At 37.3% G+C, this 14,585-nt stretch overlaps 1 long non-coding RNA gene across 2 annotated transcripts in view; it reads left to right on the forward strand.

Moving 5' to 3' along the window:
• Positions 1-14,585, forward strand: part of LOC136791411 (uncharacterized) — a 31,468-nt gene that overhangs the window by 15,592 nt on the left and 1,291 nt on the right. Inside the window, exon 3 of one of the 2 annotated variants that reach the window (XR_010833409.1) lies at positions 524-4,457. The exons of the other annotated variant lie outside the window; for it this stretch is intronic. This is a non-coding gene — a long non-coding RNA (uncharacterized lncRNA). Of the gene's footprint in view, positions 1-523; positions 4,458-14,585 lie in introns of those variants that run through there. 2 annotated transcript variants of the gene reach the window in all.

Genomic DNA, 14,585 nt, shown 5'->3' on the forward strand with positions numbered 1-14,585 from the left:
TTTTTTTTTGGCATAGAGGATTCAGAGTTCATTTCTTCTGATAACCCAATAGACAAAACCAAAACAGTTATGCTTGCAAACAAAGAATTCACTTTAATGAAATGCCAACAGTCATTGTAATTTATAGTTTGAATTTAGGATTGCTAGTTTCCCAAAACAACGGGTTGTGTCCCAGAAGGGTATTGTTATCAGGTCCTTGTTGGTAAATGTCTTGTCATACGTAAATGCTCCCATTTTCATTTGGGGATTGTGAGTAGTCTTACAGTGTTGTGAAATAACAGCTCAGAACAGTACAGTAATGTGACAGAATTAACTCATGCTGTAACTTTTATGTACTTAAACTGTTTTCTGAAGTTGTATTTTAGGTGGAGTAGTCGCAGACATTATTTCCTTTTTGATAGTGAATAATGTCAATAGCTGTTTGTCGTCCTATTTATAGTAGCAAATTGAAAGGAAGTCTTTCAACCTACTGCATAATAAGTACATATTTTCACTTTTTTTTTTTTCCTGACCTGCAATCCAGTTGTTGGAGGAAGAAAGAAAGAGACCTCACAGGAGAAAAAAATCCAAATCTACAACAGGAATCTAAAATAAATATGAAAAATTGATTCCTTTGGGTCCTAGTTGTTAAAGTAGACATCAAGATAAAGTAGACATCAAGAAAATGAGACACGGGCTTTGGGTTCTAGTATGTAAAACTCCTGGTGATGCAACTCTTGACTTTTAAAAATGTTGTTTCCCCATGAAAAAAATCAACAAACAAAAAAAGAATACTAAGATTTCTGAAAGAGCCATATGTGACTCCACAGCTGTAGTCTTCTGACCTCTTTCCTGATGGGAACAGAGATTCCCACTGGCAGATCTCATGTTTTCTCAGCTTCACCTCAAGAGGGAGAAAAAATTGTCGTGTAGAAATCAGATGTTAAGAAGAAAGACTACTCTGAAATCCTACCTGAGCAACACAACTTGTATCTGTAACAGAGTTGAACAACGATGTCTGCTAGCATTAGCTATATTTGAATTGATTTTTTTTTCAAGTGCTTAGAAAGCAAACTCTGTTCTTTCCTAGTGAGCTAAATAGTAACAATGCTTGGAAAATAACGTTGCTCAAATGCTAATCTTTGCCCTTAGGGAAAAGAAAGCATCAATAGTTAGCAGGAGATGTGAAACGTATTTGACTTCATAATGACCTTCTACTGGAAGGAACAACATTTTTGTTTAAAAAAAAAGAAAAAAAGAAAACCAGTGCTACATAAGATAATTGTTTAAATCAAAGTAGATGTATTTACAGCAAAAAAAAAAAGTAGTTTTTCAAGTAAAATGTTGAAAAGCTAGTGTATCACAACTTAAACATGTCAAGTGATCTTAATATGCCACTTGTGAATGCTGATGATAGTTTGCTATAGATGTCTAAGTAACACTGAATTCAGGATATCTGGAAACGGGTGTCTTGGAAGACAGAGGTTGAAATAGTTTTCTTACTTATATGGAAGTAGAGGAAAGAAACGGGACAGGTTTTTGAATGTTTGGCAGCTACTCCTGTATAGTCAGCTACACCTGCATGGCAAGCCCTAGGAGTTTTTCAAAGGCCCTCAGTACTGTGGGCTGTATCTGTACTGCTGAAGAAGGAGCACTTCCCAGTTATCAGGTGTGGCTGCACTTTGATCCCACCAGGACAAGACAGGAAGGTCACAATTCTCTGCCTAGAGGAAAGCCATGGGGAAAGACTATGTGGCCACAACTGATGGAGTGTTGGGATGTACTGAAGATGGAAGGAGATGGTCCACTTGTGGTGTCACTTTTCTTTGCTGCCAATGTGACTTTCCATGAGCTGCACGTGAATAGTTCCTCCATGAGGAATAGAGCCCAGTATCAGAAGTAGGAAGGAACTCATTTTGAAAGAACAAGTCTTACAGAGATTCAAACTGAGATAACTGCAGATTCCTTAATCTGGTGTGCACTGGAACTGGTTTCTTTCCAGTGAATTCCTGGTCTGAAAACACAGCCTGGTGTCTATCAGCAAGATGAAGCAATTTCTCAGCATTTTACTCCTCTAACACACCACACACCAACAAGTGCCTTAAGTTCATCCATAGGTAGTTGGGTAGTCAGTGTAGCTTGAATGAATTTTGTTGCTCAAAAAAAGCAATGAGTAAAAGACCTAAAATAAATGTAGCTGTAAAATGGCAACAGAGCAACAGAAATACAAATGGTACAAATAAATTATTGAATTAAATTATGCACTGGTGAAACTTGGGGCACTGCTTAAAGAGCAGTGCTGTTGTCTAGATTTCACTTATTTATTTGGCTTGACTGACTGTCATAGAAGTTGTTAGCAGCTGGTATTGTGCTGGTCTCATTAATAACAGTTTTCTGTACAGTGATGAAATATACTTCTTATCAGATGAAAGATATGTACCTGGTATGTGACATGAACTCAGCAGATAACGTCTTGTACTATTTTCTATTTGGTCCAAAGAAACATTTTCCTTCTGAACTGACAATAGATTTCTTATCTTAGTAGTGCATTGGAAGATGGAATCTAGCTGTTTGAGATTTGAACAGTCAAAAGCAATATTGCTTAAATTACAGCTTATGGAGTATTTATGGGTCAGTTGGATAATTCTTGTAACCTGTCGTAACCCATGATATGCTAACAGCGATGTTTTTTGCTGGAAAGACCCCAGTGGCCTCCTGTCATGTACTGGCTGCAGGTCTGTCTGTGGGAGGTTGGCATTCTGGCCAGGAGACAGTCACAGTGCTCTTGGGATTGACACCTCTGGGGAGCTGGCTGTGCTTATTTGCTCTGGCTCTTGCAGCCTATTTGTCTGTCACTGTTGATCCAAAGAGTTTTGGATGTTGGCTGAAAGCAGACTGAGCAGATTTGTTGCACGTAGGTTGGTTGTATTGCCCACTGACCAGCGTGTCTTGCACTGGTGTCACATAAGTGTCATAGCCTATACTAATAAAATGAATACAGCCTGCCTGCACTACCAGAGGTGTTAGGTACCACTGTATAAGTCCAAAATATATAGCTTTATTTATATGCCAGAGTTTTATATTTTTCTCCAATTAACCCGTTTTCTTCAAGAATATAGAGTATAATAATGTCATTACTAATCTGCGTTTCAGTGGATGCACATGGCTGTAACAGAATCAGAAACTACCTAATCAACCCCTTGAATATTTTGGAGTGTATTCATGTATAGAAATTTGACAATGGCTGAAGACATCAAAATTCCTGCTACCCTTGCTACCCTTTATTCTGGGATTAAGAGCAGTTTAGGTGTTAAATCATCAAATATCTTTTTGCCTTTCAACCTTTTGTTCTTTACTAGCAGAGAATATTATTTTTTTTTTATCCTGGAGTATAATTATGTTCCCAAGGCTCAGGTCATTCAGATTCTTCCAAGAAGAAGAAAGCTGGCCAAGAGTACATCTGGAAACAATGTTAAAAGCAGACAATTTCTGTATGCTGCACTATCTGTAAAATCTGGAAGTTGAACAGAAAGGGCTCACACCTCTGCTGTTCCAGTAGGGTAGCAAATGTTTCTGAGTTGCTTCTGTAATAATACCTATCACTTGGACTACTGTCAACAGTAGACTGGATATTTGTTCTTTTTGATTATGAAACTTAATAATTGGCTGCCCTTACAATTACAGTGACTGATCTTTCATATGCCTGTATGACTCTGCCCTGTTCATTTTTGGGAGATACAAATGCAGGAAGCTAACTTGCCCAGACTTGAAGGATCTGCCCAAACCCAATTTGACTTGTACTGAAACCTTATTAAATAATTCTTCAAATGCATCAAACATTTTGGTGCTTCCTGGGAGCCCAGTTAAATCTTAGGGATGGGGGAAAAGTAATAAAGGTAGAAAAAAATGACTGCGTTTCCTTTAGTTCTTTAGTCTATCTGTAGAGTAAGATGTTAGATCTAAGTATCTCATGTTTTATCTGTCAATATTGCACTCACTGGGATCCTAATTTCCTTCCTACTTCCTTTGCTTTTGGTTCTGCATCAGGACGCCATCCAGTTCAGTATTACATTTCTAACAGGAAGAAAAGAAAGAATTCAGCAGATATGAGAGATTCAAATAAAAATATTTTCATACCCCTCATGTTGTGTTTATAGATGATGTTAAAAGCAGTTTTTTCTTTTAACCCATTCTATAAAAGGTGTGCATAATTATAGATACATAATTTTAGGTTATGTTTTCATGGTATAAGTAACTATTCTGCAGTTTTATAGAACATATGTTGATATATTTTATTTTTCATTCTTGTACTACAGCCAATAACAGTCTAGTGTGGGATATATACAGCTCCACAGTCTTTTTCCTAGATTGCGTCAGATTTCTTAGATTCACAGTTCAATCCAGTGAAAAGGATGTGTTAGATTGGTTTTTACTAACATTTAAACTAAAGTCAGATTTTAAAATACAAGCTATTGGCCACTATCCTGACTGGAGGCCTGGTTAGGCCTCTTCTGACATGACTACTGCAGGTGCCTCTCTCTCCTGACTACTTTTTCTGGCAGACAGACTATTTTGCATCAGCCATTCCCATTTTGCGTTTTTTGACTGTTTAAATCCTTAACCTACATTCCCTATTGGACTGTAACACTTCATTATTTCTGCTTTGTCCCAACACTGCACACTTGGCTGTTATGCTTTGTCCAGATCAGACTTTTGAGAGGAGAGGTGCAAAATTAATAATTCAACAGTCTATACCAAAAATTACACTTGGCCACTGTATGTAGCACTACTTATTTCCAGCTTTTCTGTTCAGACATGTTTTGCTTCTCTGAATTTTAATTCTCTGAATTAATGTTTCACAAAGAAAGTGGTAGAAGGGTTTTTAAATCTTTCTACCTGAGAGGTTATCTGGTTTCATCTAGTGTCTGAGTCTGAGCTGGTCACTAACTTTCTCATAAAAATTCACTCCAGGGGTCAGATTCTGTCTTGGCAGAAAACATCCCACACTAGTCTGTTTTTCTCATTAAAAATAAAATAATCATGTACTTTAGCAGCCTTTGTAATATTTGTCAGACTGCACTATGACAAAATGTTTGAAGGAGCTGTTTAGAAGAGAAACAAAATCAGATAAGAGGTAAAGGATGGGGTTAAACTCTAGAGATATCATTCAGAGGAAAAATAAACTGCCAAAAAGATATTTTGCGGACAATTATTTCCAGGACATGTGGGTCATTTGACTTTACAAAACTGACCCAATTGGAGGTAAAGAACACTAAAACCAGGAAGATCTGAGAGAAGCAGACTAGGCTAATAATTATGCCCCAAAACTTATTTCATTTAGTATTTTTGTTCATCATGGTCTTTTGTCTTCTCATGGCCATCACAGTTGATCTGTTTTTTCCTGTTTGATATAAATACTAATATTGGTTGTCCTTTCTGTTGCTACTGGGAGGACAGCAATACATCAGGAATAGGCACATCGCAAGTAAAGCCTCTTGACAATTGATGACAAGATGTTTGATTCCTTTTTAACTTTTTCCCCCTCTCATATCCTGAACTCCATCTTAGCCGAGCTTTTCACCTAAAAAAAGTATATATATATCTTTTAATTGACTTTATTAGCTACCTTCTGAGGGGTTTTGGTTGGTTTTTGTTGTTGTTGTTTTGGGTTGGTTGAGAGTTTTCTTTCTGCAGTAAACTCTCTGCTTGGACACCCTAGGTTTTTCCCTTCCAATTAGTGAGCTTGAACTAGTCATGCTGGAGAGACCATCTAGCCTAAGAGGATAATGTGACTTTAGAGACTTCAAGAAATACGTTAGTATATATCTAAATAACAGCACTGAACCTTTTTTTCTTAGAGTGAAATTCTCTTGGGTTTCCCACAGATTGAGTAGAACAAGCATGAATATGTACTATTTTTCCCTACTTATAGAAAATCATGATAGATTATTATATGGCTCAGTTAGCTAATGTGAATAGTTCAGATAGGAGCTTAAAAGCCCACAACATTGAGTACTTCTGTATTAAAGAATTATACTTTGTAACAATGTTAGACTTACAATGTTAGACCTCCTTCATGATGTCTGATTACAGAATCACAGAATCATCTAGGTTGGAAGAGACCTCCAAGATCACCTAGTCCAACCTCTGACCTAACACTAACAAGTCCTCCACTAAACCATATCACTAAGTTCAACATCTGAATGTCTCTTAAAGACCTCCAGGGATGGTGACTCAACCACTTCCCTGGGCAGCCCATTCCAATGCCTAACAACACTTTCAGTAAAGAAGTTCCTCCTAATATCCAACCTAAACCTCCCTTGGCGCAACTTTAGCCCATTCCCCCTCGTCCTGTCACCAGGCACGTGGGAGAATAGACCAACCCCCACCTCACTACAGCCTCCTTTAAGGTACCTGTAGAGAGCGATAAGGTCGCCCCTGAGCCTTCTCTTCTCCAGGCTGAACAATCCTAGCTCCTTCAGCCGCTCCTCGTAAGCCTTGTTCTCCAGACCCCTCACCAGCTTCGTCGCCCTTCTGTGGACTCGCTTGAGCACTTCCATGTCCTTCTTGTAGCAAGGGGCCCAAATGATTCATTGTCATAATTAATAATTCATTGTCATCATACTTAATGATTAATAATTAATAATTAATAATTCATTGTCATAATATGATTTATTGTCATAATTATGTGTTTTTTACTTTGACTGGAACAAAATAGTTTTCCCAGGTTAAATAGTTTTCCCAGGTTAAGTGACAAAGCACAGCTGTTTAATTTTCTTTACTTCTACTTCAACCCTGTGAGCTTTATAAAACTAAGGACAATGTCTGAATGGATCTCAATACCTTTTTCAAAAGGTAATCAGCCAACAGGATACAAAATAATGAGTTCAATAAATAAGCCTTTTTTTTTTTTTTATTAACAACCAAGTTGTAATCCTTGCCATTAAAGTAAGAGTAAAATGTCCTTTAACTTCCAGATGGGGCAGGCTTTCATCTCAAGTGAAATTAGTATGTGAAAGTTGGTTTTCCCATTGGCTTGGTTGATAATTATAACTCAGATATAAAAATGCGTGTATAGGAGCATGTATGTCAGTTATTTTTATTATATCCTGGCTTGTGTGCTGTCTCCTTCACCTGCAAATACACAAAAAACAGTATAGTCCAATTTTGAGGACAAATATATGGTGTTTATTGATATGCTGGGTATAGCAGCACACAGCTGTACAGCTTTATTTGCTGCCAGCAGTATTTCATAGAATAGAGTCGTTAGGGTTGGAAAAGACCTCCAAGATCATCCAGTCCAACCATCCCCCTACCACCAATATTACCCGCTAAATTACGTCCCTAAGTACCACATCCAACTTTTCCTTAAACACCCCTAGGGATGGTGACTCCACCACCTCCCTGGGCAGCCTGTTCCAATGTCTAACCACTCTTTCTGAGAAGAAATGTCTCCTAATTTCCAACCAGAACCTCCCCTGGTGTAATTCTGAGGCCATTCCCTTTTGTCCTGTCACCAGTTATCTGAGAAGAGTTCTCTGAGTTATCTGAGAAGAGTTATCTTCTTACCAGTTATCTGAGAAGAGTTATCTGAGACCAGTTATCTGAGAAGAGGCTAATACCCAGCTCTTCACAATTTCCTTTCAGGTAGCTGTAGAGAGTAATAAGGTCTCCCCTGGGCCTCCTCTGGGCTAAACAACTCCAGTTCCCTCACCTGCACCTCATGGGACTTGTGTTCCAGACTGCTCACCAGCTAGCTTTGTAACCCTTCTGTGGACACGTTCCAGGGCCTTGATGTCCTTCTTGTAGTGAGGGGCCCAAAACTGAACACAGTACTCAAGGTATGGCCTTGCCAGAGCTGAGTACAGGGGACTGATCACCTCCCTGGTCCTGCTGGCTTCCCTGGTCCTGCTGGCTCCGCTATTCCTGATACAAGCCAGGATGCTCTCATCCTTCTGGGCCACCTGGGCACACTGCTGGCTCATGTTCAGGTGAGTATCAACCAAAACCCACAGATCCTTTTCCTCTGTACAGCTTTTGAGCTGCTCTGTCCCAAGCCTGTAGCATTGCTTGGTGGTGTTGTGGTCAAAGTGCAGGACGCAGCACTTAGTAGCCATGTTGAACATCATCCCATTGGCTTCTGCCCATCAATCCAGTCTGTCCAGGTCCCTCTGCAGGATCTTCCTACCCTCCAACAGACCAAGGCTTCCCTGCCAACTTGGTGTCATCTGCAAACTTGCTGAGGGTGCATTCAATTCCCTCATCCAACTCATCAATAAAGATATTAACAAGGATAGGCGCCAACACTGACCCCTGGGGAGCACCACTCATGACTCATATGCCATTCCAGATGAATTTACATATCCTCTTAGACATTAAGGCGAAGATGTGAGCCAAAATCTTGAGATATTTAATACTAGTGGCATCCAGAAAGATCGTTTGTTATTCACTTCTGTAGACGGAAACTGCTTGCTCCTTGACCTTTAAAATAATTCATTGTGGTAAGCTAGCTGAATCTCATGGAGTGTGAATGCAAACATTTATTTTTATTTAATAAGAGAATTCCATTAATATTACCAGAGCATCTCCAAAAGTTATTTTTTTTTCCCAAAGGGATGTATTGCTTTTAAGTCACTTTCTCATCTTGAATAGAAAAATATGGAATTTTCAAGTGGTGCTATTGGTAGCACTCAAAGAATTTTTAGTATTAAAGATACCGTTTTACATGTCTGAGAACAAATTGAACAGCAGTATTTGGTTATAGAAATAGAAGCCTTTTTTTTTTTTTGTGGGCAACAAAGAAAAACTGAAATTGGACTTTGCATATTGTGAATTGCTGGCTTAGAACATCAATTACATCCAGAGCATTTTTCTTTTTCTCCTCAAAGCTGTTTATTTTGTGTGTTAAAAGGACAATAGGAAGATATAGTGAAAAACCATTTTTCTCCTTCAGCAAAATTTTCCATTTTTGTTTGAGCTTTTTTGATTATGTTGATACTGGCAACAGCAATGCCATTTTTTGAAATCTTCAGTATGTGTACATAGTATGTATATATATCATGATTCATGCATGAACAGAGTCCAATCTACTGCTAGTTATTTATGTCTCATCTTATGGGAAAATGAGTAAATAAATGTAGACATGGGAAAAACTTGTAGTAATGCACTCCTTGTGAATGTTCAATGTGGCTTTAAAATAATGAAATAAAGCTCTCAAGGCAAATGGGAAATGTAAAAAAAGATTCTTGCTCTTATAAACACAGGTGTCTGAGACAATATACAAATTTTGAACTGTTTAGAAACTTCTAAAGTAAAATCCCCTCAGGAGTTTGATTTAGATATAGGTTCAGGAGGTATATATGGAGTCTCAAAAATACACAGCGTTGCTTGCAAAAAGCACAGCATTGCCAGCTAGTTCAGGGAAGTGGTTGTCCTCCTCTACTCTGAGCTTTGTGGCCTAACCTTGAGTACTGCATGCAGTTTTGGGCACCACAATAGAAAAAGGACATAAAACTATTAGAGACTGTCCAAAGGAGAGCAGCAAAGATGGTGAAGGGTCTAGAGGGGACGTGTGAGGAGTAGCTGAGGTCATTTAGTTTGTTTGGCCTAGAGAGAACACTGAGGGGAGGCCTCATGGCGGCCTACAGCTTCCTCACAATGGGAGTGGTTGGGCATGCACTGAGCTCTGCTCTCTGGGACAGTGAGAAGACCTGAGGGAACGGCATGGAGCTGGGACAGAGAAGGGTAAGGTTGGGTGTTAGGGAAAGGCTGTTCACTGAGAGGGTGGTCGGGCACCGGAACAGGTTCCCCAGGGTGGTGGTCACAGCAGCAAACCTGCTGAAGTTCAAGAATTGTTTGGACAACACCATCAGACAGGTTTAAAAGATGATTTTTCTAATACCTCTTTTTCCAGATGAAATCTGTGAATGTTTTACCTGCATTAGCCGAGTTCTCAGCAGCTTGGAGTTAGCTCTCAACAAATGCAGAGGGCAGATAAAAATCTTAATTCCTGTAATTCCTGCCTTGTGGACAGTTTACTCAAAGATGCAGGGAGGCACCTAGACCTATTAGGGATGTATAATCCAGATCTGGGCCTTTCAAGCACAGGTACATTGCAAAGACCTCCTGTCCAAATCCTTCCTACAGTTTAGCGTAACAATAGTGGTACTCATCGAGGAAGAGAGTGCTTTCCCTGTCTTCCTAGGTGTGTTCATCTCTTTGCCTGCCTTGCAGAGAATGTGCTGCCACTATAACCTGTTCTGTGCTGATGCAGTCCTTCCATGCCTTGCTCCCCTCCAGATGGCTTTCTAAATTTTAACCTTTCTGTTTAATGAAAAATGCACACTTGGTCATTGCAATGGGCACCAATGTCCACACATCTCGCATGAGAATATAGAATATATACTTGAATTATGACAGTTTGAAAAAGAATCTGGTTGGTATTTCCTAGGTAAATAACCTAATAATTAGGTAGTAAAATAGAGGGACATTTTTTTATTTTTTTAAAAGGAATGTGATGGTAGCTTTTACTGCAGCTAAACAATTTCCAGAAATTTTGTAACATAACTGTTGAATTAAATTATAAAGCAGTTACCTGCATCTCATGAACATTTTCAGCTATTTTAGGTCATTCTAACCCCAAAACCTCAAGTTAAGTAGCTTTAGGAAACTTTCCCATATATAGGAAAAGCGTCTGTTTTGATATATTTTTTTTTCCTTCCCCCCTTAGGCAGGGCTTTAAGAGGGTGGGGAAAGCTGTTGGCCTTCACTTCAAATAAGGTGAACATCTGCTGCAGCTCTCAAAATGGATGTATATATTTCTGTTATATATTTCTGTGGCTGTTTTTGTGCAGTAAATATATGATTATGTTGTGTTTGTATTGTAATCATCTGTCTTCCTCTCTCCTTGCAAGAGAACGCCTTTCTCTCTTTTTAACATTTGTTCTTTCATAAACCAGCAAATGACAACCTAAAGAATAACTAAATATTCACTCTGGCATAGCCAATGCTTTTTTTCATGAATGCCGTGCCTTTTGCATTAGAACATCACATGGTAAAAAGGCTTTGTGCTGAAGGACTGATGCATGTCTAATTGGCACAGGCAGCATTTTATACGATGTTTAAACTAGAAATGGTTGGAAATTTCATGTCACAATTTATTCTCAATCGACAGTGCAGTTTTTACAAACTAGACTTTTTAATGGATATTCACTTATGAAGTGTTTTTTTCCCAGATGAGGAAGCTTATAATGAATTCAGCTCTTTAAAATCTCCTTGACCCAAACAAGGCCTTATTATTTCTTATCTTAATTAAAGTGTTATTTCAAAGCACTCAAATTATATAATTGTTTCTCTCTTAGCACACTGCTTTATGAGTATTTATCATCTTAAACAGGACTCCCTGGAGGTCTGTAGTTCCTGTAATACATATAAGATTTGCAAAATCTGGAGATGCAGTACTAAAGCAGAAATCATAATGGAATATTAATGTATTAACTTAAATTAGTTTAACACCAAGACATAGAAATACTAGTGTTTTCATGTTATTTTTGCAATGTTCCTAAAACTTTTTTTTTTAAGTTGATTTTTTTTTTCCAGAATTACAGTTCTGAAACTATTTTCTTTTGTCATCTATATCAGGATGGAACAATTTAGGTGTTGAAATTCTGGAATTTCTCAGGTGATCAAGATTCTTGGTCTCACTCCAGGTTTTGAATATTGTTGCTAATATGCCAAATCTCAAAAGTTCAATTTAAAAAGAAAATGTGAATAGCAGTAAGCATTATGATGGAATATTTGTTGGGTACACTCGTGAGCTATTTGATGATAAACGAATTTGCTAGATTAAATTTAATACTTAAGGAAATAAAATTGAACACTCAACAAGCTAAAAATGAATATAAATACATACATAAATAGTACATCAGACTGAAGTAGTTATCCATTAGGCAGATTAGTTATCCATTAGTACAGATTAACTGTAGGAAAAGAAAAATGTATCAACAAGGCTAAGTAACCAATGTATGGTACACTTTCAGTTCAGACCTTTAATGTGTTTGATCACTTTGATAATGTCAATTTTTGTATTTGCTAAATACATTATATATTGTCCTACAATGTTTTTAGTCGTGTAATCAAATTCTGTACTTTAAAGGATCTGTGAAAGGGTGCTGAATCATTTTACTCTGGGTAAAAATATTTTTGTGGTGATAACTTTTCTCTCTGTAAGGAATTTATATCGTTTTTTCCAGCTTTCATACTGAAAGTTGATTATAGTCAGTTACAGAGAGGTTTTCCGTGGTGTCCAACAGAAAACAAGTATCCGAATGCTTTTCAAGAGATGATGCAACTTTTTGCTGCCATTTTGTGCCATTGAGAACATTTCTTCTGACTTATGCAAATAAACATTCAGTACTCTCTCATAGAACTGCTCTTACTTTTCTGAACTTTCCAAGCTAAGAAAACAGCTGCTAGTGGATGCCAGTGCTGCTTCTAAATTCTGAACAGTTTGACTTATGTTACTAGTGAACCTGTTTAAATAGTGTTCCATGGGCATTTGATCAGATAAAGAGAAGCAAACTGTTACAACCATACAACAATCCAAAATATATGGGAAAGTGAGAATTTTTAATTTTTTTTTTCCAAAAAAAAATGACCGAAATCGACCAAAGTAATGGAAAGATTCCCTGTTATTGCTCAGTTTTGAAGATTTTGACAGTAGGAGTTAAGTAGGAATATATAATGAATATTCCTCATTTCCTCTGGGAACCATATTTTTAACAAGTTATCGTGAAATGATGTGCCTCATGAATGCTGATCTACTTCAAATGTAACTATTCCTCTAGCTCCTCTGATTCCTGCTGAAGGTGGTGTGCAGATATGTTGTTAGCAGATGGTGCACAGTTCAAGAAATTACAACCTTTATTTGATTTTCTAGAAGCAGGAGATTAGAAAACCATTTGTTTGTGGTTTAGTGGATTCAACTTAATATAAATATAGAACTACACCTTTCAAATCTACAATTTTCACCAACTAACCTTAGTTAAATGCAAAGGACTACTTCCTTTTTCAAGTTTAATATTTAGTAACCAATAATTTAATACACAAGATGCTTTACTAAGCAGAAATACAACTCTATGCTTTTATTTGGCAAGAGATTTAATGCTAGCAAATGAGCTTGAGGAGGTTCACCTGGGCCTTTTGCTTTCCAAATAACACCAAGCAGATACACAGTTTTGTAAAACACCAGTCTTTAAACAAATAAAAAAGAATCACTTATGAAAGAGGAATTTAACATAGTTATACCTAAAACTTTATTGTGGTTGTCATTAAGACCAAGATATGCAGTCTTTATACAGGCTAGAATTATAACTTTGTATAGCATTGGCACATATTATTAGATGAGGCTAGCTGAAAGATTACCGCATACCAGTCTTCTACTAAGTCTTATGTTAAAATATCTTCAGAAAATGAAAAATGTAGTGTTTGGAAAGAATAATCAGAAAACTATCTAAACAGGAACTTGGCAAAGAATGATAATAGGGGTGTTGCTATTTTTCTGTTAGTTGGGAAAACCACCTAAACTTATGGTGTGAGAAAGGTATAACATCTATCAATAATGGTTCAGTGGAGGAGAACATTAACCTTGTTGGTACAGAATTGCACAGTAAAACAAATATTTGATTGTGAACGGTTGATGTGCAAATAAGGGAGTGAAAGTGAAATTTAATAGTGACAGTCCCACTGAAATCTGTTCCTTTGTACTTGTCCTTCTGATGGAATTACAGTTCAGTTTGTGTTCTGTCATTGTTACTGATACAACACAAGAATGTGAGTTTGAAAGGGTGTCTTTAAATGGTGTCTTGCAATTCAAGAGTTAAAAGAGCATCTACTTAATCATAAAAGCAAGTGATAAATATTCAAAAGAGAACATTTTTTGTAATAGACACATTAAAATGGTTGTGTGAAGCAAAACATGCGTATAGCAAAGCAACCATCTACTAAAATGTGTAGTAAGCATGATGAACAGTGATGAAGTACAGAATTACATTTAAAAACATAATAAGCAGCATCAATTGGTGCTGCTGCTAATAAAATGACAGTTCTTTAGTTTCCACAAATTCAAATAATAATAATTAGGCTAATATTAGAATAAATGAAGCAAGAATGAATGTCAAAATCCTTGACAGAGCTGGAATCACAGCAAGCAATCATGCTGTGTTGAAAGTTAAAGAGCATAAAGAAGTAGACATAGTAGATTTCAGCAGGACAGGTATATTTTACAAAGCAGGAAGTTGTGCTTAGACTGAAGCATGTGCCTAGATGGAAATGTGTGTGATGACAAGTTTGCAAGTGGAGTTGTATGGAGGAGGATATCAAAGACTTAGCTAATTACTTTACAGAAAATCTTTAAAAGAGAAGGGTAGCAAGGAGATAGTATGTCATGCTGATGCAGATACAAGCACATCATTTAACGCATGCAATTTTTAACAAAAGTAAATGGAAATTATGTGTACAAAAACCTTAAGTCAGACTTTCCGCAGGAGAACATTAGAAGCTGCTGAAGAAAGACATATTGCAGTTGGCACAGTTAAAAAAGCGATCAC

This window comes from Anser cygnoides, chromosome 8 (genome assembly GCF_040182565.1).
Source record: "Anser cygnoides isolate HZ-2024a breed goose chromosome 8, Taihu_goose_T2T_genome, whole genome shotgun sequence".
Taxonomy (NCBI): domain Eukaryota; kingdom Metazoa; phylum Chordata; class Aves; order Anseriformes; family Anatidae; genus Anser; species Anser cygnoides.